Source organism: Nicotiana tabacum, chromosome 23 (genome assembly GCF_000715075.1).
Source record: "Nicotiana tabacum cultivar K326 chromosome 23, ASM71507v2, whole genome shotgun sequence".
Lineage (NCBI taxonomy): Eukaryota > Viridiplantae > Streptophyta > Magnoliopsida > Solanales > Solanaceae > Nicotiana > Nicotiana tabacum.
The window spans coordinates 40572486-40599590 of NC_134102.1; the positions used below are offsets into that span (position 1 = coordinate 40572486).

The following is a 27105-nucleotide window of genomic DNA, read 5'->3' on the forward strand; positions in this document are numbered from 1 at the left end:
GGTTTCCACATATCCCTCCGTGGAATTCTCTCATGACATAATTAGCTTCTGATGCTCCTAAGCACGGGGCCAACGGGCCTTGAAAGGATTTTCTGTATAATTGGCCTTTCTTTAAGCTATAACGTGCAGCTTTGGCGCGTAACGCTCTTGAAGCTTTGGGGTCTTCGGGCAACTTTCCATGCTCGAGATAATCGATTATTTCGTTTCTCCAGTCCCAGACCAAACTAGTCGAATTCACCTCATAGTAACCATCTGTTTCCAAGACCGAGTTCATCAGTTGTACTACCGTTCCTAATTCCGATCCCTGGACTTCTATCTATGAGCCAAAATTTGCCAATGCATCTGCTTCCGCATTATCTTCCCTCGGGATATGAGTAATTGACCACTCTCGGAATTGTTCCAATAAAGCTTAAACTTTTACCACATATTGATGCATACGTTCTTCTTTGGTGTCAAACATTTCATAGACCTGATTCACCACCAACTGCGAATCACATTTGATTTTGATGACTTTGGAGTCAAGCCCCCAGGCCCATTCGAGCCCTGCAATCAAAGCTTCGTACTCTGCTTCATTGTTAGTTAAAGAAATTATTTTAATGGCTTGACTTAAGGTTTCCCCCGAAGGTGTGATCAAGACTATTTCAAGACCGGCCCTTTTTACATTTGAAACTCCGTCCGTAAATAAGGTCCAAACTCCCGATGTCGATTTTGACACCATTATTGCCTCCTTGGCTGTCAGAGGCAATAGTCCCGGACTGAAATCGGCCACGAAGTCAGTCAAGACTTGTGACTTAATTGTAGTCCTCGGCTTATATTCTATATTGAACTCGCTCATTTCGACGGCCCATTTGGCTAATCTACCCAAGATCTCGGGTTTACGGAGGATATTCCTCAAAGGTAAAGTAGTCACCACAACTATCGGAAGGCATTAAAAGTAGGGCCTCAGCTTCTGAGCGGTGACTACGAGAGCTAAGGCCAGCTTTTCCAGATGTGGGTAGCGAGTTTCTGCTCCTGTTAAAATTTTACTAACGTAATAAATGGAAGATTGCGTACCTTCGTCCTCCCGGACTAAAACTGCACTTACCGCAACTTCTGAAACCGCGAGGTAAACTAGCAGCGTTTCACCTTCTTTTGGTTTTGAGAGCAACAGAGGGTTTGACAAATATTTCTTCAACTCCTTCAAGGCTTGCTGACACTCTAGTGTCCATTCGAAATTATTTTTCTTTTTGAGTAGTGCGAAGAAGCGATAACATTTTTTTGATGAACGGGAAATGAACCTGCTCAAAGCTGCCAATCTCCCTATGAGCCTCTGGACTTCTTTTACGTTAGACAACTGATCCGGGATGTCCTCTATGGCCTTGATTTTGTCGGGATTTACCTCAATTCCTCTTTTTGATACTAGGAACCCTAGGAACTTACCCAAACTGACCCCGAAAGCAAACTTCTTAGGGTTAAGCTTTATATTATGCTCCCTCAGGATGTCGAATGTTTCTTGCAAATGTTTCAGGTGGTCACCTGCATTCAAAGACTTAACGGGAATATCTTATATGTATACTTCCATAGTCTTTCTAATTTATTTTTCAAACATCTTATTCACGAGCCGTTGATAAGTGGATCCGGCGTTTATTAACCCGAAGGGCATCACATTGTAATAATATGTACCAAAATTCGTTATAAACGAAGTCTTTTTCTGGTCTTCTAGGTTCATCTTGATTTGATTGTACCCAGAATAAGCATCGAGGAAACTCATTAACTCATGCCCGACCGTGGCATCAATCATTTGATCAATATTTGGCAATGGGAATGAGTCTTTCGGGCATGTCTTATTAAGATTCTTATAATCTATGCACATGCAAAATTTATTATTTTTCTTAGGAACTACTACTACATTGGCTAACTAGTCCGGATGTCTTACCTCTTGGATTGAACCAATATAAATAAACGGGTTAACTCTTCTTTGACGAATTTATTCCTTGCTTCTGCAATAGGGCACTTCTTTTGCCTTACCGGAGGTATATTGGGATCCAAGAATAACTTGTGTATGGCTACCTCCGTCGGAATTCCTGTCATATTTTCATGCGACCATGCAACACAATTAGCGTTAATTTTAAGGAATTCGATAAAAGCAGACCTGAGCCCTGGGTGCAATCCTGTTCCCAAATGGAATTTCCTTTCTAGGAATTCTTCGAACAATGCAACTTGCTCCAGTTCTTCTGACGTGGACTTCATCGCGTCCGTCTCTTCTGGTACTTAAAAATACCTTGGTACCTGGTATTGTTCCGACTCTTTTGTCCCCGGGCTAACTTCATCTGGTTCGGGTACATGTGCCAGTTCTGGTAATTGCTATGCCGCACATACCTTTTCTTTGCTACTGGAGACCGAAATTGCATTCATTTCTCTTGCAGCCGGTTGATCACCCCTTATTTGTTTGATCCCCTCGGGTGTCAGAAACTTTAATAATTGGTGATATGTTAAAGGCATTGCTTTCATCTCGTGCAACCATGGCCTTTCCAAGATGATGTTATACCCCATGTCTCCATCTACCACTTCGGAGAGAGTTGTCTTTATTACTCCTTCAGCATTCGTGAGCAGCAAAATTTCTCCCCGGATTGTCACGCTTGCGAGGTTGAATCTGGCGATGAGTTTCGTTGCAGGGATAATGCTTCCAGTGAGTTTAGCTTGCTCCAGTACTCTCCATTGTACGATATTAGTTGAACCTCCCGGATCCACTAAAATACGTTTAATTTTAAAATCTAACACATTTAAAGAAACTACTAGTGCGTCATTGTGCGGTAGCAGTAATCCTTCTGCATCTTCGTCCGTAAATGTGTTATCGTCTTCCCGGAGCCTTTTATTATGAGTTATCGATAATTTTGTCTTCTTCTCTGCCAAAAAGGTGACCCTGTTAATTTCATTTCCTCTGAAGATCATGTTGATCGTCTGGCGTGGAGGTTTTTCTCCTGCTTTTGAGGTTTCTGCGTTGCCCCTGTTCCGACCATAATTGTTTTTAGCTCGGTTACTCAAGATTTCTCTGAGGTGACCATTCTTTAACAGTGTTTTCACTTCTTCCCGGAGGTGTCAGTAGTCCCTAGCCCGGTGGCCGCTAGTGTTATGGTATTCACACCATAAATTGAGATCCCTTTGACTGGGATTAGATTTCATAGGTCTTGGGAATCATGCCTCTTTGATATTTCTCATGGATGATACCAACTCCACCATATTGACGTTGAAGTTATACTCCGATAACTTTGGGAAAGAAGAATCTCGCGACCCCGAGATTTTTCTATCTTGTAGTGATCTGTTGTTCCGGCCACGATCGCTCCTTCTATCAATGGTGAACTTATCTGCTGTCCGGAAGCTCCTGCCACGACCTTCTATCCGCTCGTAGGGCAAATATCGGCCCCTCGAAGTCCGTCTATCCATGTCAATAGCATCTTTCGTTTTTTCTCTATTCTTCTCCCGTCCTTTGGTCGACAATGGAAAGCCAAGTTGATCGTCTTCGATCCTTATTTTTGACTCGTACCGGTTGTGGACATTCGCTCAAGCCGTCGGTTGAAACTCGAGCAGACTTTTCTTTATTTTTTGGGAAGTTTCTGAACTTCTCGGATTTAAACCTTTGGTGAATGCTTCAGCCCTCCATTCATCTTAGACTGCCGGAAGTAATATCCTTTCCTTCTGGAACCGAGTAATGAACTCTCATAATAATTCGGATTCTCCCTGCGCGATCCTGAATATGTCGGTCTTTCGGGCTTGTACCTTTCTGGAACCGGCATGAGCTTTGATGAAAGAATCCGCGAGCATCTCAAAGGAATCTATGGAATACTCAAGCAATAATGAATACCACGTTAAAGCTCACCAAAAGTTTTCAGCAACACAGACTCAATTTTGTGATGAGCCAAATTATTTCCTTTCACTACTGTTGTGTAGGTGGTAATGTGCTCCTGTGGATTTGAAGTTCTATCATACTTTGTCACTTCCGGTATTTTGAACCGCTTTGGGATTAATTTTGGGGCTGCGCTCGATTTATACGGTAATTGAATATACTTCTTCGAGTTTGGGCCTTTTAGTACTGGTGGTGCACCCGGGATTTGATCCATGCTAGCGTTTACTTCCTTCATGAACCGCAAAAGTTCATCCTTGAACGGATCATTCTCGTTGTTGAGGCCGAATCTACTCCCTTCAGCTCCGTCGGAGCCAACTTCGCCCCTAGGAGTGTTATTATCAACTCTCTGCGTCATCTGGTTCGCGGGAATATCAGGAGGAACTGGATCTCGCCTATTTGCATTATTTGAGGCACCCGATAGCGCCTTCTTCAGTTCCGTCATAACCTGATCCTGTCGCGTGAGATGGCCTAGAATGATTGTATGTTGCTCTTGCAGGACCCTTACTGCATCAGCCACATGCCCCTCATCAGCATCATCAAGAGTTGCCTCCAGAACCTGTCGAGGGTACCGCCTGTCATGTACCGGTGTGGCGTCGTTCCCCTCATTGCGAGTGTCATTGATTGAATCCTCGAAATGAGGTTGTTCCCCTTAAATTTCAGGGTTGCGTATACCGTTAACAATATTATCTACCATTTCTTTTGTGATTTTTTCTAAGATAAAATAATCAAACACGTTAGTAAAAAAGGCAAGGATCAATTTAATCGTACGACTGTCTAGGCCCCACGGTGGGCACCAAATAGTTTACCCGTAAAACGGTACAGTTGAATTTGTTCATGGTTTCTAGACAAGTGTATTAATTTGATCCATAAAGATAATGAAATAACTTATGAAATATAAAATACTTAGCCTTAGAATATAGATGGAACTACAGAGCTGATGAGTCCGGGAATAAGGTTTTCGGGTACAACAATGATAAGATCAAAAGCGAGAAAATAAAATTGTATTAAAATATTATATAGAATATAGTGTAAGTTAGCCAGAAAATTTATCCTCTTACAATGATAAAAAAGGTCACTATTTATAACTACGTCTAGGAAAAGAGGTCCTAGGATCATACCCTTCTTTAATGTCAATTATGAGGGTCATTGATGAAGATGTAACGTTAGACATAAATGTCAAATTTCTTGTAACGGGTCATCATCCTTTATGCTGCAAAATATTCTATATTAAATATTACTGGGTGCAAAGCATTCAATACTCCTTTTATGATCGTTATTCTTTCCGGTGACAAGCGGAATAGCCATGTTCGGTGGTCATCCTCATCTTCTGTTCCATGTGTCCTTCCTTTAAGCGGCCACGTATCATATCGTATTTTTTCGTATACAGTGTTGGAGATCAGCTAATCAGTCACAAATTACTTGACTTCCTCACTATCATGTCGTATTTTTTGAAGCTTTACTATCATGTAAGATGTAAAACTAGTAGTTATGAGCAATAATTCCTTGGGCTAAATATGTTGGAATAGTCCCACCCAGTAGATGGAACATATCAGTAGTACCAATCAAGAAAGCTTTTCATCGTAGAGCTTCTTGAAGACGAGAAGAGATAAGTATTACTCCACATCTGTTTCAATTTAGATGACACACTTTTCTTATTAGTCCGTTTCAAAATGAATAACACATTTTTATAATTGAAAATAATTCAACTTTAAACTCTTTATTTTACCCTAAATGAGAAATTTTTATAACCACACAAATGCCATGGCTCCACAAAATTTTTATACCTTAAGCTTTTAAGACTATAAGTTTCAAAAGTTTTTTTTTTTGTTAAACTCCGTACCGAATCAAACTATATCATCTAAATTGAAACAGACGAGGAGAAAGTAAAATGAGAGTCTTCATAAATAATCATGTCATGTAGGGGATTGACAAAAAGTTTCCAATCTTCGACTTCTCATAACCAACAAGCCAGACTGAGAAAACATGGCCACAGACTTGTGCAAGTCCGCATGCTTGTGTTAGGACCATTAAATTTTGTGCAAGAGACTTCCTTTGGGCCATAATGTGTAAATAATTAATTCACTGACATGTTACGAGACAGAGAAGGACTTTTCTAAACTCATCAAAACTCGTAGTTATTTTGACCTGGATATCGGCATGAAGTTATGGTTCTTCTACAAAAACAAAGACAAAGCATGTGGTTTCCCTTGGTGAACAATACATGAGTAAATGGTGTTGCCAGCAAAAAAGAAAAAGGGAATGTACTCAGAATATATAGTTGGCAAAATGGCCTCCGAGCCACTTAAACTTGTATCCATTTGTCAATCCGGTACATGAACTTTGGGTTTTCCCATTTGAACACTCCAACTCAACTATTAGACATATTTTGACCGTTGACTATGCTTATGTGACAAAATCATATGTGATATGGCAATGCTGTGTGTAATTCACACAAATTAGGCACGTGAATTCAATTTATTGTGTAAAAAAAAAATACTAAAATATAAAAACAAATTAAAGTTGAAAGAAAAGGAAAAATCATGTAAGTTCGGATGTCCCCTTCTCCCTTCGTTGTTCTTCCCATCCCCCACCTCCCACTCCCACTTTCTGTTCTTCTTTTTCAGAATTCTCATCCCCCCTTCTCCCCCAGTTTTCCTTTAATCTTCTTCTCCCTAATTAATTACCCTCCAACTTTTGTGTTCTTTTCCCCTTCCCTTCCTCCCCCCACCCCTTTTCTCCGCAATAAGTCAAGATTTAGATTATTCTTCACAAAATATGATGAAAATAACTAATTAACTTACTCCTAAATCATCTTCTAATTTCAAGAAAGAATAAATGCGCCAACAATCAGAGTATAGATATGACAATTACAATTCTTTCCGGCCAAAAGTATTTTTCGGTGAATTGACCCGGTCAAATCGACTCATTGTTCCTGATTTTACAGAGGACTAGAAAATACTTTGAAGATTAGAAAACTTGAAGGACAAGTGATTTTTCTTTTATCTTGACATTTGGGTTTCAAACTTTTATTAAGATTTTTTTCTTTCTTCTTCATGTTTTTTATTTCTGGATTTTAGTTTTAATGTTTAGAAAAGGGATTGTAGGTTTCCGATGGGAAAGATAGTGGCAGTGTTAGCGGCGGTATTACTGCTGGAATACCGGATCGGAGTTCTGAAAACAAAGAAGAGAAGCGGCATGTGGTATATGGTTGCAGTGGAGATGGTAGAACCCGTTGAGGATGGGGTATTTTGAGGAGCATTTGGTAAATTGGTTTATTAAAAAAAGGTAGGACCCACCAACTACACTTGTCAAACTATAAAAGGCTGATTAAATGACGTGGTGATTATGTCATCGCGACTGAGAAACACGCTTAATTGGAGGTATCTATTGATGAACAAATAGTTGAGTTGAGGTGTTTAAATGGGAAAACCCAAAGTTTCTGTACCGGGTTGACAAATGGGTACAAATTTAAGTGGCTCAGAGGCTATTTTGCATATATAGTTTATAATCTATGTTTAAATAATGTTGGGTGCGCAACCAATATCTATTTTAAAATTTGAAAGAAAAAGAATTAATTACAAATAAGGTATAGTATTGAGGGGGGAGAACCTAAATATGGTTCTTTTTGCCAAGTAGGACGAAAATAAGTGTAAAAAAAAAAAAGTGACTTATCTATATATAACGCTCTTTAAAAGAGCGCTATACATATAACGCCTTTAAGAACCGCGTTTTATATGGAAGTTGATAAGACATGTAAGTATAGCGCTCTATATAAAAGCGCTATATGTATAGTGCTTTTATATACCGCGCTATACTTACATAAGTACCGTCCCTTCCCTTTCTCCCCACGCAGAACCAGAATCCCTCCCTCCATTTTCAAAATTCTTCAGTGCCCCCCCCCCCCCGCCCCAATTTTGTCGATAAAAAATTTGAGTGGACCCCACCCGTCCCATGAAAAGACAAGATTATTGGTCCCACATCCTAGCCATCCAGTCCTATTGTTGTGGTTTGCTTGTTTCGGACTCAAATATTCAATTCTTCAACTTTCCGAAAAACATAAATCGAGGTATTCCGATTTAGTTTATGTCGAAACTCGTATAAATAATGCATATTAGGTGTTTTGAATGTGTTCCATGTTGTTTTGTATTTTTTTGCGTTTAAACTGATATGTTATTTTTATCCGGACTAAGATATTAGTGTTCTAAAAAAATATGTAAAAATTGAGAAATCATTATTGTTTGTTAATAAAAATGTTAATAAATTACTTTTACTGTTTTATATGTATTTTCGTGAATGTTTTGTGATTAAAATGTATTTGTTGATTTTATCTAGTTTAGATTATTTATTTATTTAAAGACTAGTAATATAGTGCCCTTTTAGCTTAGTAAAATGTAGAGCCTTTGAGCGTAGTATCCCTATTGTTTAAGTATATCTTATACTGATAGATCAAACACAAACTCTGTCCAATATACAAAAACTAATTATTTAATTTACAAACAAACATATAAAATTATGAAACTAACAGGTAAAATAATAAAATTGACACACATAAGAATTCAGAATAGCTTGGTGCTACTGGACCTCAAATATCGAGTCTGAAACCCATATGTGAATACTTTGTCCAATTAAATATTGTATAATTATAAAAAATAATTATTTAATTTACAAAACAAACATACAAAATTATGAGACTAACATGTAAAATAATAAAATTGACATATAAAAAAATTCAGGATAGCTTGGTGCTACTGGGCCTCAAATATCGAGCTTGGAACCCATATGTTAATACTCTGTCCAATTAAATATTGTATAATTATAAAAATTAATTATTTAGTTTACAGAACAAACATACAAAATTATGAAACTAACATGTAAAATAATAAAATTGACATATACAAGAATTCAGGATAGCTTGGTGCTACTGAGCCTCAAATATCGAGCCTGGGACCCATAGATATATATTCTGTCTAATTAAATATTGTATAACTATAAAAATTAATTATTTAATTTACATAACAAACATACAATTAATGTTGTTTAATTTACAGTAGACGACATGGACGTGCCGCCTATGCATCCCGGACATTTCTGCGATGAGCTATTAATGTTACAGGGCGATCATAGGTCCGCCCACGTATGGGAGGGAGAGCTACTGGCCCAGACTCTCCGCGCCAGGAGAGTGGACGGCATGTAGGATTTTATGAAGGACAGAGATTAATAATAAGCTACTCAAATAATAAATACTTTTCATATAGCTGTATCACTTCACTTACAAGTCGTAATATGTTGACATTCCTTGATGGACATTATCCTGTTGGTGATGACTCCCGGATGGACCACCATGATCCAACACACTAGAACTACGCATATTCCAACTGGGCGTGGGTTCATAACTTGTAAAAGTCATATCTGGCCCGTACCCCCTGTGGAATATATGAGTGTTAATACAAATTCAATACAACAAAAATATATATCGTAACACTAAGGAAAATTGAAGTTTATCACTCGTCTTATGGATTATGTAAAGCAGGAGAGAAATTATTTCCTCGCTCCTCATTCGCCCGTGGTGATAAGTTTAAATCAAGCCAAACTCTTTCAGCCGGAACCTGTCCGGCAAAAATTGCTCCAGAATAACCACCCGACGACTGAGGGTTATCCATACTATGCTCAACTTCATTATTGCGAATGTCTTCGACCTTGACGTACATTTCCAACATTTTTATCACAAGAAATTCTCGGTATTCATCCGGAGTCCTCAAAAAATCCCTCAAACATTCATCATCGTCGATATTAAACTCGGTGTAACAAGCAACCCCTTGCGGAGTGACGGAATACAGATATCTTCCGGTTACCTTAAGGTTCACCGAACGTTTCCTCACACTCAATTTTTTACATAACAACGATACTAATGTATCGTACTCCATTGTAAGTGGCAACTTAACATGACACTGTGGAGATAAACTATAGCTCAAAATATTATTCGCCACCACAACCTCAACCCCCCCCCCCCCCAATATAATGAAACCCTTACTTTTCGCTCTTCAAACATTATGAAAAAATACTTGAGAATTTAACAAAAAAAAATTTTAACAGGAGTTACGAATATTTTTGAATGGATTTTTGTAAATTCTTAACGCCTTTAAATAAGGCAATGCAGCTCGCGAGGGGGGGGGGGGGGGAGGGGAGGGTGAATATTTTAGGTATAACGCTCTATTAAAGAGCTCTATACCCATTTGAATTATTGTTATGTCAGTTAAATGCATGAGACTTATTGGTGGGCCCACAAAACAGGTATAACGCTATACATATAACGCCTTTAATAATAGATGTATAGCGCTTTTTTAAAGAGCGCTATACTTTAACGTCCAAAACGTCCGTTAATGTATAGCGCTCTTTAAAAGAGCGTTATACATAGATAAGTCACTTTTTTTTTTTATACTTATTTCCGTCCTACATGGCAAAAAGAATCACATTTAGGTTCTGAATCCTACAATTGACTGTGTGAATAAAGTGTCACGACGAAAGTTGTGATTAAAAAAGAAATTAATTACAAGAAATTTTATTTTAAGTGAGACTCAACCCACAAAACTAGCATGTTATTCGACACGTGGAAAATTATGTCCCACATGGCTGGCTCCTTCTTTTATCTCTCGGATAGTTACGTGTTTTCCATTTTGGTGTTGCTTTCTCAACTTTTTACCTATTTTATTGAATGCAGAATGAAAAATCAGTCATTTTTAGCCTCTCTTTTTTTTTTCCAGAGTTCTCTCTCTTCCTCACTTCTGAGTTATCTTCTCCCCATCTTCACAGTGTTCTTTTTATTTTGGTATTATTGCTTGGTTACATCTTTAAATTTCTTTAGATTTGAATACCTTTTTTGTGGTGATCTAGCATTCGGGATTGAATTTTTATGTGTAGTTTAATTTTTGCCATGGTTTAAAATTGTAGTGTATTTTCTTAGTGATGCAATGCTTAGTTTGTATCGTAATATTTTGTTGTTGGAGCTGAAGCTGTTAATTGGAGTATTTGATATTCGATTCTTTGAGACAGCGTTGGAAAATAAGAGGAACGAAAGAGAGATGATACATTTTTATCCTTTAATAGCCATATTTGAATCAAAGAAATTGAAGAGGATGCAGTTTAGTAAGAGGAGAAAGAAGGAAAAGGAAATTTGCTAAGAGAAAAAGTGGCTTAAGTGCCATGGGACCCACTTTACAAATGTCAAATAACTAAAGGTGTCTCATGCAAGTTTTGGTTGAATCTCACTAAAAGTAAAATTTCTCATTAATTACATATAATGTAGAGAGATGTTATTTATAGTGTGTGACCTCTTACGAAAAGTTGGGTGGTTGCTTATTGGTTGCTCTCAAACGCACACTCAAGTATATGTGATCCTACAAGTAATATAATAATAAGAAAAATGTGTTTGCACACTCAAGTATACGTGATCCTACAAATAATATAAGAATAAGAAGAATGTAACACGCATAGACTTGTGTTAACTACCTACTAATTTCGCCAATTTTTTTATTCAGGTGAGTCAATCAAAGTTTAATAATTTGATTATAACTAAGCAATGAATGTAACAATTAATTAATTAAAATGGTTGTTGAGAATTCAGTAGAGATGAACATTCCAGGGTTGTGATCGATTCACCAATCCTATTGTGTTCTAATTAACTCTCCCTTTCATACAATTCGCTCATGGTTGCTAATTAATCGAGTAATTGCTCTCGTAGTATTCTTCCGAATTACTACTCGCCTATTCAAAATAGATCAACGTCTACAGGTTCAAAGGGACTAACAACGGAAAAATTTTAGATGTAAGTGACAAGCACATCTATGATCAAGCAAAGAACTGTCTACGTCATCTCCTAGACTAGCACACTTAATGATTTCGCTTTGATTAACACAAAGGGCAAGTTCTCTACTACACAGGATAGCACGGAGTATCATGAATCCTTACATACACATTGCACATGACTCAATCAAGACGTTTCTGTTCAACTCTCAAGTCAAGCAATCACATATAGTTGAGAATTTTTAAGCAATAATACACTATGTGACATACAAGTCAAACAACTGAGAAAAGGCGTCACAACGTAGGCTATTTATTTCACTTAGGCATCACATTTTAAATTAAATACAACAGGAAGACAGAGTGCATGCTATAGCATAATGTGCCAGCACCAAACATGTCATAGGTATCTAAAGCAACTTAGTTTTCTTCCTATCCTACTCCTAAAAAGATAAAAGTAAAATACCCAGTTCAAGCTACACTCTTGGAAAAGAACCAACGCTCAAAGAAAAATCAAGGGAATTACTACCTATGCTATCCTAATAAAAGCAAAAGAAAATCTCTTTGGTATATTTTAATTAAACCTTAATCCCTCAAGAAAGTTGTCCAAGAGATCCATCGTCGGAAAAAGTCCGAGTTTTTTCTAATTTTTAATTTTTATTTTTTATTTTTCTATATTTTTGTTTTTTAAATAATTTTCTACTACTCTAACTAAACTACTACTGACTACGGGTTAATAATTAAGGAAAAAACTTATGAGAAAGAAAAGTTTTATACAAGTATACTCAAAAAGAGTTCCCCCACCCTACACTTATGTTATGCATAGTCCCCATGCATATAAGAATTCAAAACAAAAGTAAGGTGGAGAGAAAAGCTCCCTGCTACTCGAACCCATTCTGGTCATACTCTGAACCTTCATCCTCAAATCGCCCACCAGTCGAAGCTCCGGGCTCATCATCATCTGCTCTAAGGGGTACCAAAGTCATTGGCCCCATGACATCAATATCTATATCATCCTCATCATCCGATCCCTTGTTGGTGTTTTCATTTTCCGATGGGTGAATGGGGCTGCCAAGTGCAATCCCCATCATTTCTTTTGAAGCACTAGAAAGATCATTATGCAGCTGCATCCGCTCCTTATCAGTCACTCCCATCCGACTCATCATCAAGTTCAGGGAACCATCGAGATACCTGTTGAAATTTTCCTCCCGCTCATTCCGAGTAGCCGGATTTAGCTTGGCAGTGGAATCTAGCAAGGAAGTAATATTCATCAGTACCTTTGGAGCCTCCACCACATCATCATAATCATGGTGCTCAGTTACCTCACGAGAGAGCATATACTGTCCTCTCCCCCATCATAATCTCACCAAAGAAGAACCTATTTATCTTCCGCCAAAAGTGAGTGTGAGCCATCTCCCCCATCATAATCTCACTCACATTTTAAATTAAATACAACAGGAAGACAGAGTGCATGCTATAGCATAATGTGCCAGCACCAAACATGTCATAGGTATCTAAAGCAACTTAGTTTTCTTCCTATCCTACTCCTAAAAAGATAAAAGTAAAATACCCAGTTCAAGCTACACTCTTGGAAAAGAACCAACGCTCAAAGAAAAATCAAGGGAATTACTACCTATGCTATCCTAATAAAAGCAAAAGAAAATCTCTTTGGTATATTTTAATTAAACCTTAATCCCTCAAGAAAGTTGTCCAAGAGATCCATCGTCGGAAAAAGTCCGAGTTTTTTCTAATTTTTAATTTTTATTTTTTATTTTTCTATATTTTTGTTTTTTAAATAATTTTCTACTACTCTAACTAAACTACTACTGACTACGGGTTAATAATTAAGGAAAAAACTTATGAGAAAGAAAAGTTTTATACAAGTATACTCAAAAAGAGTTCCCCCACCCTACACTTATGTTATGCATAGTCCCCATGCATATAAGAATTCAAAACAAAAGTAAGGTGGAGAGAAAAGCTCCCTGCTACTCGAACCCATTCTGGTCATACTCTGAACCTTCATCCTCAAATCGCCCACCAGTCGAAGCTCCGGGCTCATCATCATCTGCTCTAAGGGGTACCAAAGTCATTGGCCCCATGACATCAATATCTATATCATCCTCATCATCCGATCCCTTGTTGGTGTTTTCATTTTCCGATGGGTGAATGGGGCTGCCAAGTGCAATCCCCATCATTTCTTTTGAAGCACTAGAAAGATCATTATGCAGCTGCATCCGCTCCTTATCAGTCACTCCCATCCGACTCATCATCAAGTTCAGGGAACCATCGAGATACCTGTTGAAATTTTCCTCCCGCTCATTCCGAGTAGCCGGATTTAGCTTGGCAGTGGAATCTAGCAAGGAAGTAATATTCATCAGTACCTTTGGAGCCTCCACCACATCATCATAATCATGGTGCTCAGTTACCTCACGAGAGAGCATATACTGTCCTCTCCCCCATCATAATCTCACCAAAGAAGAACCTATTTATCTTCCGCCAAAAGTGAGTGTGAGCCATCTCCCCCATCATAATCTCACTCACATTAACTGGCCTCCCAGTCATCAGAAAGAAGATCAAGTACACCCTAGCTCGAGTGCACCCGGTGTTGTGCTCCACTAGTATTAGTCTAGCCTGCACATACCCAGACAGTTCTGTTGAAGTCAATTCAGAGCAGCTCATTGTGGGTATCATTCTTTGTCCTCATCTACTTAGCATTAGTATCTACGCCATATAGTGTGACGAATAATACTTTAGCTTGGGAACCTTACAAACTTTTGCAACCTCCTCGGGTTTGGGCAATCAACCCCTAAGAATTTGCACAACGACTCCCTGCCAATGGCACTTCCTTCCCTCTAACCCACGACATGAACCTGTGCTCGTTCCAATTCTCATACAACTTTTTTACCATGATCAAGTTTGCATGTTCAGGGCACTTAATGAAATTTTCCATCTTCATACTTTTCAACCGGGCTAGCACATCGGGGAAATTACGCTCCAAAGTGGCCACATCGATCCCTATCTCAGGTACATACCACCCATACGGTTCGAAGTTGTGATACCACTGGTTAGCGTCCTCACGAACCAAATCCAATGTGAGCCATGGTCCCAAAGATGGCCTTCTTGACCCTTCAGCAACTTGCTTCCCTTTGGCTTGCCGAGATGACTGCTTGCAATTTTTAAGAGGGGGAGCAGTAGTCGAGGACTTTTCCACTCCTTTTCCTTTGCTAGTACCGTCACGAGCCATTACAACCTACAAAACAATTAACTTGAATATGAGAATGAGTTAAGGAATCCGCCTCATGTTTAAGTGAAAGTCAAAGATGATCCCACACTTTGAACCGAAGGCTCTATACAATATACTCATAATACTCGTCTAACAAGTGCACAAGTGTTGCACCATAAAGGCAATGAGTACTCAAGACTTCCCCATACCACACAATTATATTTCAAGCGTTATCTCATACAAAACAAGTAGTCGACCATGGCAATGCGACTTAGCCTTAGTGCAAGCAAGCAACACTTGATCCCCAATTACTACGACTAATACAAGAAATTAATTAATTCTAACAAAAGGATACATCATACATGATATGATACAAGGTGTGAGTGGTGTGGTTATGGCATAGTGAACATTGAAAACAAAATTCGGGCTATTTAAAACCACCCCAAATACCCCACATTTATCCCAAAATCACATACAAAGCACCCAGCTACTCAGGCTTCACCAGTGCACAAACTATTCATTCAAGCATTTTATCGAATACGTGGTGGGCATGAAGTGCGTGCAACTCAATTCGACAATGGTGGAACATGTTTACCCTCCCAAATGTTTGAACGAAGTGGAGAGAATTGCAGTTTACTACTCCGTATAGCTCATTCACAACCAAGTTCAACAACCAATTTCGTTATTATACCAACAATTAGCCACCATATACTCAATTTCTAAAAGAACTAAAGGGTAAAGTGGGGATGAGGGTCGAATGGGGGGGGGGATTTTGCACTCATAGAAACAACACAAAAGCAAAGAAAAGAAACAAAAAGAAGATACTTACCTGTGAGATGAGGATAAAGGTAATAGAGAACAATTGAAATTGATAGAGAGAGGGAAAGAGAACATACGAGCGGGTGAGGGGGTGAACAGGGAGAGAGAAACGAGTGGGAGGGGAATTAGAGTTAGGGTTATTTTTTATTTGATTTGGGAATGTGTGTGGGTTATGGGTATGGGTTATAAGGTGAGTTAAAGTGGGTAACCGGGTCGGGGTCAATGGGTTAAATAAAGAGTGAAAAAAGAAAAAAAAGAAAAAATATTAAAATACCTCGACCCCCAGCCCAACGCATCGCGCTAGCCCTGGCGCTAAAGGGGGAAAATCTTCTGTCTTATGCACGCCAGGCAGTGCAACGCGCTGGTTTTTCGATTTGTTTTGAATGAATCCATGATCCTCCCTTCTCCCCCCCAAGCGTTTTATATATCTATTACATATTCCGTACCGCTCCTACCTACGATTTATATGATTATAAAGAAAAATAAAAACTCTAGTCTACTCTAACCAAAAAGAGAAAAACTAAGCTACGAAAGCAATAAAAATTGAGTTTTCTCCCAACGAGCGCCTGATTTAACATCGCGGCACGACGCAGGGCCTCACTTATTCATCAGCGCGTACTACTTAAGACTTATATCAATCAATGACACCTTCCCAATAGTGCTTGACTCTTTGCCCATCCAGCAAAAATTATCTTTCACCATTTAAAGCACGCGGTTCGATTGCACAATATGGGATGACTCTCACCACCTCAAATGGACCTGACCACCTCGATTTTAACTTCCCAGGAAATAGCTTAAGTCTAGAGTTGAAAAATAGTACCTGTTGGCCTGGTTCAAAGTGACGTGACTTGATATGCTTGTCATGCCATCTTTTGATTTTCTCCTTGTAAAGCTTAACATTTTCATAGGAGTGCAGCCTGAGCTCCAAAGGCGGATCTACTAAGGCCCGTAGGGGTGGTACGCTACCCGCAAACTTTGGTCGAAACCTTAACTATATATATATATATATATATATATATATATGCATATATAAGCATGCACAAATATATTGAGTGCCACCCTGACTACCAAAAGATGAAAAGGTGCTAGTGGCAAACAACTGACAAATCCTCCTTGGGGGCGAAGGATCGAACTACCGAGACAATACTTTTTTAACCTTTTTAGCTTGCTGCATCACTATTCGTTTTGGATAATCAAATATTATACTAGTATATTATAAATTATGTTCTCCTTATTCTTTTTTTTTTAATTATTGTTGACTATATCTTTCTTTATTATGTAAATTTTGACTTTCTTTTGTCTCTTACTTATGTTTGTTTTTTCCACTCAAACTTTAAAAGATATTTTCTTTCCTCTCAAAATCCTCGCTCCCAATTCCCATCAGAATTCCAAAAAAAGGTCAAAACCCTTGACTTTTGTCCAACTCCCACCCTTTTGCTTGCGCCACTGCCAATCTTCACTTCTCTGCTGCCGGCATCGCTGCTTCGTCCGACAATCTCGACATCTCTATCATCCTCCAGCAGCCAATTGTAACTTGTATATTCTTGCAAGGCTCTCTTACTCTTAGTTTCTCTTGGTTGATTTCTCTTGGTTATTTCCTACCAAGTCTCTGCTTAAATTTCTTCTGGATTGGCTTGATCAATAAAGATAATTTGCTATTTTTAGAAGTTATTTGTAGAGCCATAGACCAGGGGTAGGGGCAAGGTTGTGTACATCTTACCCTCCCCAAATCTCACTTGTGAAAAACTACTGGATTATTTGTTGTTGTTGTTGTTATTGTTGTTGTTGTTGTTGTTGTTGTATTTGTAGAGCCATAGGTTCAATTGACTCTTGATGTCCAAGAGATTTTAACAGAATGGTACCAAACACCATTTTGGCTGCAAGTTATGAATTTTAATTCGACTTACTTTGGTGCCTATTGTGATGTGCGGCTCACTGACTTACTGAAATAAAATTTTACCATGTTGGAACTTAGAACTAAGAATAGTTTCTAATTACTCTAAGAAAGTAAAAAAATTAGACCTAGAATTTTGGTAGTCTAAATGACAAGAATGATTGGACCTATTTCAACTATGTTGCTTCTAAGCTTGTATCTACAATGTACTACTATTATTATTTCAATTATTTTAAAAAACTTTCTTTTCTAATGTACAAGTTTAACTGTTGATTTGGCAAAAGCATTGGTTGAGGAAAATCTTGTGGAAATTTATTCGTATGTTTATTTATTTGTCAGTTGATTCTGATCTTATGTGTTGCTATCAAAATGGTGGAGAGAGCATTCTCATCCATGAAGCATATAAAGAATAAAAAACGGAATAGCATGGATGATCAAAATTTAAATGATTGTTTAGTTTGTTACATAGAGCGTGATGTATTTACAAACATAAGTAATGATGTCATTATAGACCATTTTCAAAATATGAATACTCGTCGAGGACAATTGTAAATGGATGATGTATATTTTTTATATTAGTAATATTATTGGAAGTTTTATGCTTTGCGTCAATTAGTTATAGTTATCATAGTTTTTTTTGTTTGATCAATATGTCCATATAAATAAAAAAGATAAATAACTCGAACCAAAGCTCAAGTTGATCAAATCGATTAGCTTGGCACCCGGAATCTCCAAATCCTGGATCCGCCTCAGTGATCTCATCTAGCTCATTCAACTGCAAGAGTCTCTTCTCGCCCGTAACTTCTAAGTCCATATTCAATTTCTTGACCGCCCAATACGCCTTATATTCGAGTTCAACCGGTAAGTGACATACCTTCCCATATACAAGCTTGTACGGAGATTCCCCAATCAGTATTTTGTATGCAGTTATATATGCCCACAAGGTATCATCTAGCTTTGTAGCCCAATCTTTCTTATTCACATTTACTGTTTTCTCTAGTATCTACTTTATTTATCTGTTGGACACTTCAGCTTATCCACTTGTTTGCGGATGATATGCTATGGCAACTCTGTGGCACACCCTATATTTGGCTAGAAGGTTATTCAACAACTGGTTGCAAAAATGTATTTCTTCATCACTAATCAAGGCACGTGGAGTCCCAAACCTAGAGAATATGTTCTTTTTCACAAAAAATAGCTACCACCTTGGCATCATTAGTTGTCAATGCACCAACCTTCACCCATTTGGACACGTAGTCCACCGCGAGCAAAATGTACTTATTTTCTCTACACAGTGGGAATGGTCCTATGAAGTCTATGCCCCACTCATCAAAAATCTCTATCTCCAGGATATTATTCAAAGGCATCTTTTGCCTTCTCGTGATTATTCCTGTTCTCTGATATAGGTCACACTTTTTAATAAATGCATGTGTATCCTTGAACAACGTTGGCCAATAGAATCCCGATTGCAATACCTTTGCAGCCGTCCTATCGCCTCCATGATGGCCCCCATAAGGAGAGGCATGGTAGTCATACAACACTAGTTCCACCTCTTTACGAAAATGCATCTCCTCATCAATTGATCAGCCCACTTCTGGTACAAGAATAACTCATCCCAGTAGTAAAAGTTCACATCATGCAAAAACCTCTTCCTAGCCTCAGATTGAATTTCAGGAGGAAGAACTCCACTCACAAGATAGTTTATGTAGTCCGCGTACCATGATCAGGGTCATGGGTGATGGCAAAAACTTGCTCATAAGGAAATGTCTCCTTAATTCGTCCACCTTCCTTTACGTGCTCATGATTTTCCAGTCGCGACAGGTGGTCAGCCACTTGATTTTCTGTGCCCTTCCGATCTTGTATTTCAACATCAAATTCCTGCAATAACAAAACCCAGCACATCAACCTAGCTTTGTATTCTTTTTTCGAAAATAGGCACCTGATTGCTACATGGTCGGTGTGGACTATGGCTTTTGTTCCCACCAAGTAAACCCAAAATTTTTTATAGACCCATACAACAGCCAATAACTCCTTTTCAGTGGCAGTGTAATTCAACTATGCATCATCAAGAGTCTTATTCGCATAGTATATGGAGTAAAATATCTTGTCCTTCCTCTGGCTTAACACTGACCCAATAGCATGGTCACTTGAATCACACATATGTTCAAGTGGCAAGGACCAATCAGGTGCCACAATGATGGGGGCAATCACCAACTTCTCCTTAAGCTCCTCGAATGCCTTTAGACAGACTTCATCAAATTTGAAAGTTACATCCTTTTCGAGCAACCTGCACAATGGAGTAGCAATTTTAGAAAAATCTTTAATAAAACGTCTATAAAAACATGCGTGTCCCAAAAAAATCCGGACACCCTTCACAGAGATGGGTGGAGGTAGTTTTGCAACCGCCTCCACCTTTGCCCTATCAACTTCAATGCTGCTCTTCGATACTCTATGACCCAAGACGATGCCCTATTGCACCATAAAATGTCACTTTTTTAATTTAGCACCAAATTTGTTTCTTCACACCGTGCCAACACTTTGGCCAAATTCTTCAAGCAATCATCATAAGAAGACCCAAAGACTGAAAAATCATCCATGAAGATTTATACAAATGTTTCTACTATATCAGTAAAAATGGTCATCATGCACCTTTGGAAAGTAGCTGGTGCATTACAAAAACTGAATGACATTCGCTTGAAAGCAAAGGTACCATAAGGGCATGTGAAATTCGTTTTCTCTTGATCCTCTGAGCATATGACAATCTGGTTGTACCCCGAATAACCATCAAGAAAACAATAATACTCATGCCCAGCCAACCTGTCCAACATTTGGTCAATGAATGGAAGTGGGAAGTGGCCCTTGCGGGTTGCTTTGTTGAGCCTTCTCTAGTCAATGCAAACTCTCCACCCCGTCACAGTGCGAGTAAGAATTAGCTCATTTTTTTCGTTTTCCACCACAGTTATCCCGCCCTTTTTAGGTACACATTACACTGGGCTTACCCAATTACTGTCATAAATAGGAAAAATAATACCTGCATCAAACCACTTAATTACTTCCTTCTTCACGACCTCCTTCATAAGAGGATTCAAACTCCTTTGTTGCTCAACGCTGGGCGGTGTCCATCTTCTAGCTTGTTATCACGTCAAGCTTGTTACAAAGAGTTATTATAAATTTTCGGTACACACAACTTGAACGATATAATGCAAATTGTATCCCAAACCTTAAGTTTTCTTGCTAGTTGTTTGGTCTAAGTATACTGCGAGTTTCGCAAACTCATGACTTTTTGATTCATAATTCACACTATTTTAAAATAAAGATATAAATAAGATTAAGTATATATTTTAGAATTTAGAATTTAAATTTAGAATTCACATCATCTAAACTTTGGATTCGGCACGGCTATTGTCATCTTTTCTCCTCCTCCATTTATTCAAGCAAATGCTAATTGGTGCTTGATTTCCAAATTAAATTCAAAGTTCCTAAAAAGTTAATATTCTTGGAAATATAAAGTTGTTAATATGCCTGTGTATCTCGGCGTCCTATGCAAATTACTGCTAATAATATTAAGGTGCCTAATATTAATTTAATAGTGTGTTCTTCTACAATCGCTTTAGTTTGAAACTTATATGTGAAAGAATATTTATTTTATACTTCAAAGTTCTTAAGAAACTACAACACATATTCATATCTAATATCTCAACAGTAAATATATACCACTGCATCTTGTTTCCTCTCACAAGAGTAAAATAGTTATACAATCAGCTATACTCTTTTAAGAACCTTTTTTATTAACCTAAAGACCACTTCGGAAACTGATTATTTTCCTTCTCTCTCTACCTTTTCTTTTTTCCTCTGGAAACTGATTCAAGCCTTCAAGGTCTTCTAAGAAGATATGATACAGTATTACTATTCACAAATACTGTCGAGCATCACAAATGGCGTATAATTTAAATGGAAAATACATGATTTGGCGGAAAGATATATGCAGAACATTAATAATTAAATTAAAGGGAAAAAGTCGGAGCAGACTGATTGAAAAATGTGAATATCATAAAGATTAACATAGAGGCATTGGAAAAAAGAAGGCACACAACAGAAAGTAATAAGAATTGTTGTAAAGAGAAGCATAAATCAGATGATCGAGGCAAGTCACTCGAGAACATTTGGCAAGAAGACCTGCATTGGTCAAGTGACCTCACATTTTCTTTCTCAATTTCTTTTGGGTTGAAAAATAGTTAAATGAGTGGGTTAAGGTGGATGGGACCTTTTTAATATTTTAAAAACTTGTGGGTCACCTATAAAGTTTAAAAAATAATACTTCTCTCTGATTTTTCTGCCCAATTTCTCTCTCATCTCTCTATTCTCTCTGCTCTCTCTTCCCTCTGTCACTCAACCCCATCGACTACGGTGGTTTTCGGCGGGAAGGGACAAGAATCAAACTTCGATTTTGGGTGGAATCATCTTTATAGACCCAACAAGCACTGTATTAAAGCTCAGAATGCGTCAATTGTAGTAAATCCTAAATTCTTCTTTTACCGTTTCTTACATTTTTGTTTTCGGATTTTGTAGAGTGATTCGTTCATGTGCATGTTCAAGATCGATTGGGTTGTGTATAACCATATCTTATATGGCGTGAGTAGTTATATTTGCTTCTTAGACTACCTCTGTGCTCTGTGTTTTAGAATTTTGTCATAACTGACGACCTAATGTTTATCGATAAACCTACGGTCGATTGTTTTATGGTCATAGATGTTTGCTGGAATTGGGGCTTATTTTTGTTATCCTGATCATAAGTTTGAAATTATTAAATGTGATATTGCATATTTGCATGTAGGTAATATGAGGAGGAAATTAGTTGCTAAGAAGCATATTCCTTTGACAAAGAATGCAATTGCACAGCCTTCAAAGCTTTCAAACAGGAAAGGAAATGCAGAAAAAGAAGCATCGCCAAGTAAAGCAATTACTGAGCCTTCAAAAATTGCTACTAGAAAATGATATGCAGATACTTCTAAAGCTTGCCCTAGTAAAGAAAATGCTGAGATTTCTAAGCATGATAGGAGGAAAAAAAATAAATAGCCATCAAAGTCTATCGGTAAAAAAAGAACAAGATCAAGGTCTAGATTAGTTGACGAGGACACACCTGCTAGTAAAACATTTGTTGAAGATATGACCGTGATTTAATTTTATTGATATCGGGGTCGGATCCCGATTCTAAAAGTTAGAATAGGTCCTTTATGTTATTTATGACTTGTGTGCAAAATTTGGAGTCAATCAGAGTTTTTTGGTATGAATCGACATTGGTTTCGAAATTTGGAAGTCCATAGTTTCCTAGGCTTGAATTGGGTTATGATTCGTAGAATTAATGTTGTTTTATGTGATTTTGGGCCTCGAGTAGGTCCATTATGTATTTTGGGACTTGTTGGTATATTCGGATGGGGCCCCGAGGGCCCCGGGTGTGATTCAGATCAATTTTGGACTTAGCCTCATTGCTGAAGTCCCCGACGTGCTGGTGTCATCGCACCTGCAGAGGGATTGACTGCAGGTGCGGAAGGTGAAGCGCAGAAGCAAAAAGGAGAGCCCAGGGCTGGGCTCACAGGTGCGGACACCTAGGCGCAGGTGCGCCTACGCATGCGCGGACCAGCTTGCGCAGAAGCGGAATTGGAGGAGGAGACTTTTGGCGGGACCGCAGGTGCGATCTCCTTCTCCGCATAAGCGGGATCGCAGGTGCGAGCCATGGTCCGCAGAAGCGTAATTTCTGGAGTTAAATGGAATCCGCACCTGCGATGGATTTTCCGCATGTGCGGCATTGCAGGTGCGACCCCAGGCCCGTAGAAGCGAGGATCGCTGGGTATAAATATCTTGTTCGAGGGTTTAATCTTTATAGTCCATTTTTGGACTTAGAGAGTTCGGTGTGAGGCTATGTTTCGGGAGATTTTCAAGAAAAATATTGGAGTAAGAATTCCTAACACGATTCTGGTTAAAATACACGAATCTATTATTGTTTTCATCTTTAAATTAGTATTTTGGAGTTGAAAAATTGGGAAAAATTTGTGAAACTTCTTAGGTTAAAATTTGGGGATTTGAAAGGCAATTTGAGGTCGGATTTGAGTAATTCTTATATGGACTCGTTATCGAATGGGTGTTCGAATTTTATAATTTTTGTTGAGTTCTGAGGTGCGGGCCCGAGTTGACCCACTACAAAAACAAATAACAATTAGCGACGGATTTTAGCGACAAATTTTGTTCCATCGTTGATTAACGACGGATTGGCTACGGAATAACAGTTTCGTTGCAAAAAAAGCCAAAAAATAGTTAGTATCTAATATAGCGACGGAATAGTGACGAAATCGAAAATTTGTCGCTAATTGTTGGCGCTAAATATTGGCGCCCTCAATTTACCTACGGATTTAGCGACAAAAGGTGAGCGACACAATTTATTTAACTACAGTGATGGATTTAGCAACGGAACATCCGTCGCTAGATTTAATTTCTTTATGAAAATATTTTAAAACTCCTTGCTACGGAAATTTCCGTCGTTAATTATTTTTTTAAAGAAAAATAAAGTTATGTTTAGCGACGGAACTATATCTGTAGCTAATCCGTTGCTGATGACCACTTAAGTATTTTCCCTAGGGCACAAATATGGTAAAACACCTAGTCTCTTCTAAAAGAATAGAAGACACACGAGAGAGCAAATTTCAGCTGGGAGATAAACTGGATAAGGGATTTTATGAACAAGAGCAAATATCAGTAGCCAACGTGAATCTAAGGTTTGTAGATGGCTTTGTTTCTTATTCTCTTTCTTATGCTTAGTACTAATTTTGGGTACCAAAAAAGATAAGCCACCTATTTGTATATTATCAAGTATGTTTGCCTAAGAGATGTTTTGTTTAATATATGAAACTAACAAATTCCTTTGGTGGTCTAATTAATCGTCTCCTGCTTATCTTCTTAATTTTTTGTCCAAATCTACAAAAAATTTCTTCACATAGCTTTAGACAAATTATGTATTAGAAATTTAATTTATATTTTTTGTTTCATAGGGTGCTTTCACCGCTTTTGATGATATGTCAAGCTCCGTTTCTTCTTAATTAATACCGTCGCCGCTTATACGGATAGCCAAATCAAGTTCAGGTAAACTCTCTCTACTCTTTCTATTTCTCCCTCTCTCTTTGTCGCTGTCTCTATCTAGAGCTTTATTTGACAACAATTTTTTTTTAATATTGCTTGTTGATTAGTAACTTCAAATGGGTGTTTGAACAAATGATTTTTTGGGCTTTTTTGGTTTAGCTCAATAGGTCTCAGATACTTGCATAACTTAGCTTGATGTTTACCATGAATTATATCTCTGTCACTGATAATGTGAACAATAGGGTGGATACGAAAAGTGAGCAGTTTTGGTAAAATTATAAAGAATTAAAGAATATAACAAAAAATGTGCATTCATAGATTATTATTGTGTTTGATAGTCAATCTCGTCTCTATCTCAAGTCGCACTTGTTAAAAAGAATATTAAAATCTGGAAGTATTACAATTTTAATTAATGCTATGGGTTGAGCTTTTCCTTTAATCCCGTAAGTTTTATAACTTAGTTCTAAAGTTTTTCTATACATTTGTCTTTCTTCCCAACTATTTAGAAAAGATATTGGTTAATTTATCAGTTTATGTTATATATATATTGCCGAGTTATATTTTATTATGAAAGACCAGATAAGCCATATGTGTTTTAGCTGAGAAGAGTGCATTCAAAGTTGAATTTTAATTTGTAGATAGATTCTACTTTAACTAATGTTGGATATGCATCTTGCAAATACTAATTGCGCTTGAATTAGTTATACCAATTTTATTATTGTCATCATATAGTATTTGCATTAGTTCATCTAACAAGCGAAGAAACAAAAAGAATACGACAACTCTTCCAAGCTCAAGCTTAACTTCTTGAGAGGATTGTTTCAGTCTACAGTCATGTAAGGTTATAACTTATGTTTCCATTATTAGGATGTTGTAGATAAAGATTAGATTATAATTATAGTATCATATAATACTTTGTTAGGACTTTTGTCCTCCTATAATTTTGTCCTTGCATATAACAAGTATGAAAAGTATCCTCTCTGTTGGTTAATTAAATGCTCAACATTCTTGACTATTTTAGTTTCACTACTTATTACACCTTTTTTACAAGAAAGGTATCAAGAAATATTACGGGAACAAACACAAACTCAATCTGATATTGATCAATGTAAAACATATTACGAAGCTACGGGAAGGGAAAAGAAGAGAAGAGTATATGGTCTTGGATCTCAAGCAAAATGCTACTATGGGCCGAATCTTCGTGGCTCTTCTGGATCAGATGCTTCATCATCAATACCACCTTCAAGTGCTCAATCAGCATCAATAGAGAACCTGGATGAGTTAGGGATGCGTTTGATTCCTGCACTAACAGAGCACATAGTTCCCGTGTTAACTGATCACATGCTTCCAGTGTTGACTGAGCGGGTGCGTGAAATGATTTTGTCACCCTCACATCAGCCTACTTCTACTGACCACCCATCAGATGTGGTACCAATAGTTCATTCTCCTACTATTGCTATTGTTCATGGGGTTCATCCATCGGTTTCAGATGATGACCTTAACCCCTAAGCCTCGTATTTGGAAGCTTTTTGGTTTGAACTTTATTATTGGTGTTAGGGATAATTCGAACTTAATTGTATTAGCTATATGCATTTTGATATCATTTTGGACCTTGAAGTATGTTAATTTATATGAATTTTAGTTATTATTAAGGATATCTAATAATTTACATACAAAGTGCATAAGCAGAGAAAATTTAAAATGTTAAATAAAAAAGATCTAAAAGGGAAAAATATTGCGATAGATTGCGACGAATAGTATTCGTAACAAAAATAAATATAAAAATAACATTGCGTCAGATTGCAACAAACGATTTTGGTCGCCAAATGCAAAGATGAAATGACTCAAAATATTGGCGACAGATTAGCGGCCGACTTTCCGTCGCAAAAGTATACCAACGGTGAAATGCATTATCAATTTAGCGATAAAATTTCCTAATATAGCGACGGAAATTCTGTCGCTAACTGTAGCAACGGATAATGTTCGTCGCTAGAACGTCGCTAATATTGCGACGGGTTCCATTTTTCCATCGCGAAGAGCTTAGCAACGAGCAAATCAAAAACAGATGGTAATCCGTCGCTAATCCTGCTTAGCGACAGAAAAGGGCTCTATAGTGACGGATTTCGTTCGTCGTTAAATGCTATTTTTTGTAGTGACCTTTCAGGTTGACTTTTTATTTCTTTGTAAAGATCATAATTTTATTGTTCAAATTAGTTTCTTATAGTTTATATTTATAGTATGAAGTTGTTTTGGCTAGATTCGAGCTGTTTGGAATTGGATAATCGAGGGAAAGACCTACTAGTGGATTGAGTTAGCGTGATTTGAGGTAAGTGACTTGTCTAACCTTGTGTGAGGGAA

The 27105-nt window shown here is 37.7% G+C and overlaps 1 long non-coding RNA gene across 1 annotated transcript; it reads left to right on the top strand.

The window, feature by feature from the left end:
- Positions 1-24251: 24251 nt before the first annotated feature.
- Positions 24252-26347, top strand: LOC107830551 (uncharacterized). The gene is made up of 3 exons (XR_001658171.2): positions 24252-24386; positions 24660-24750; positions 25803-26347. It is a non-coding gene; the product is annotated as an uncharacterized LOC107830551 (long non-coding RNA).
- The last annotated feature ends 758 nt before the right edge of the window (positions 26348-27105 follow it).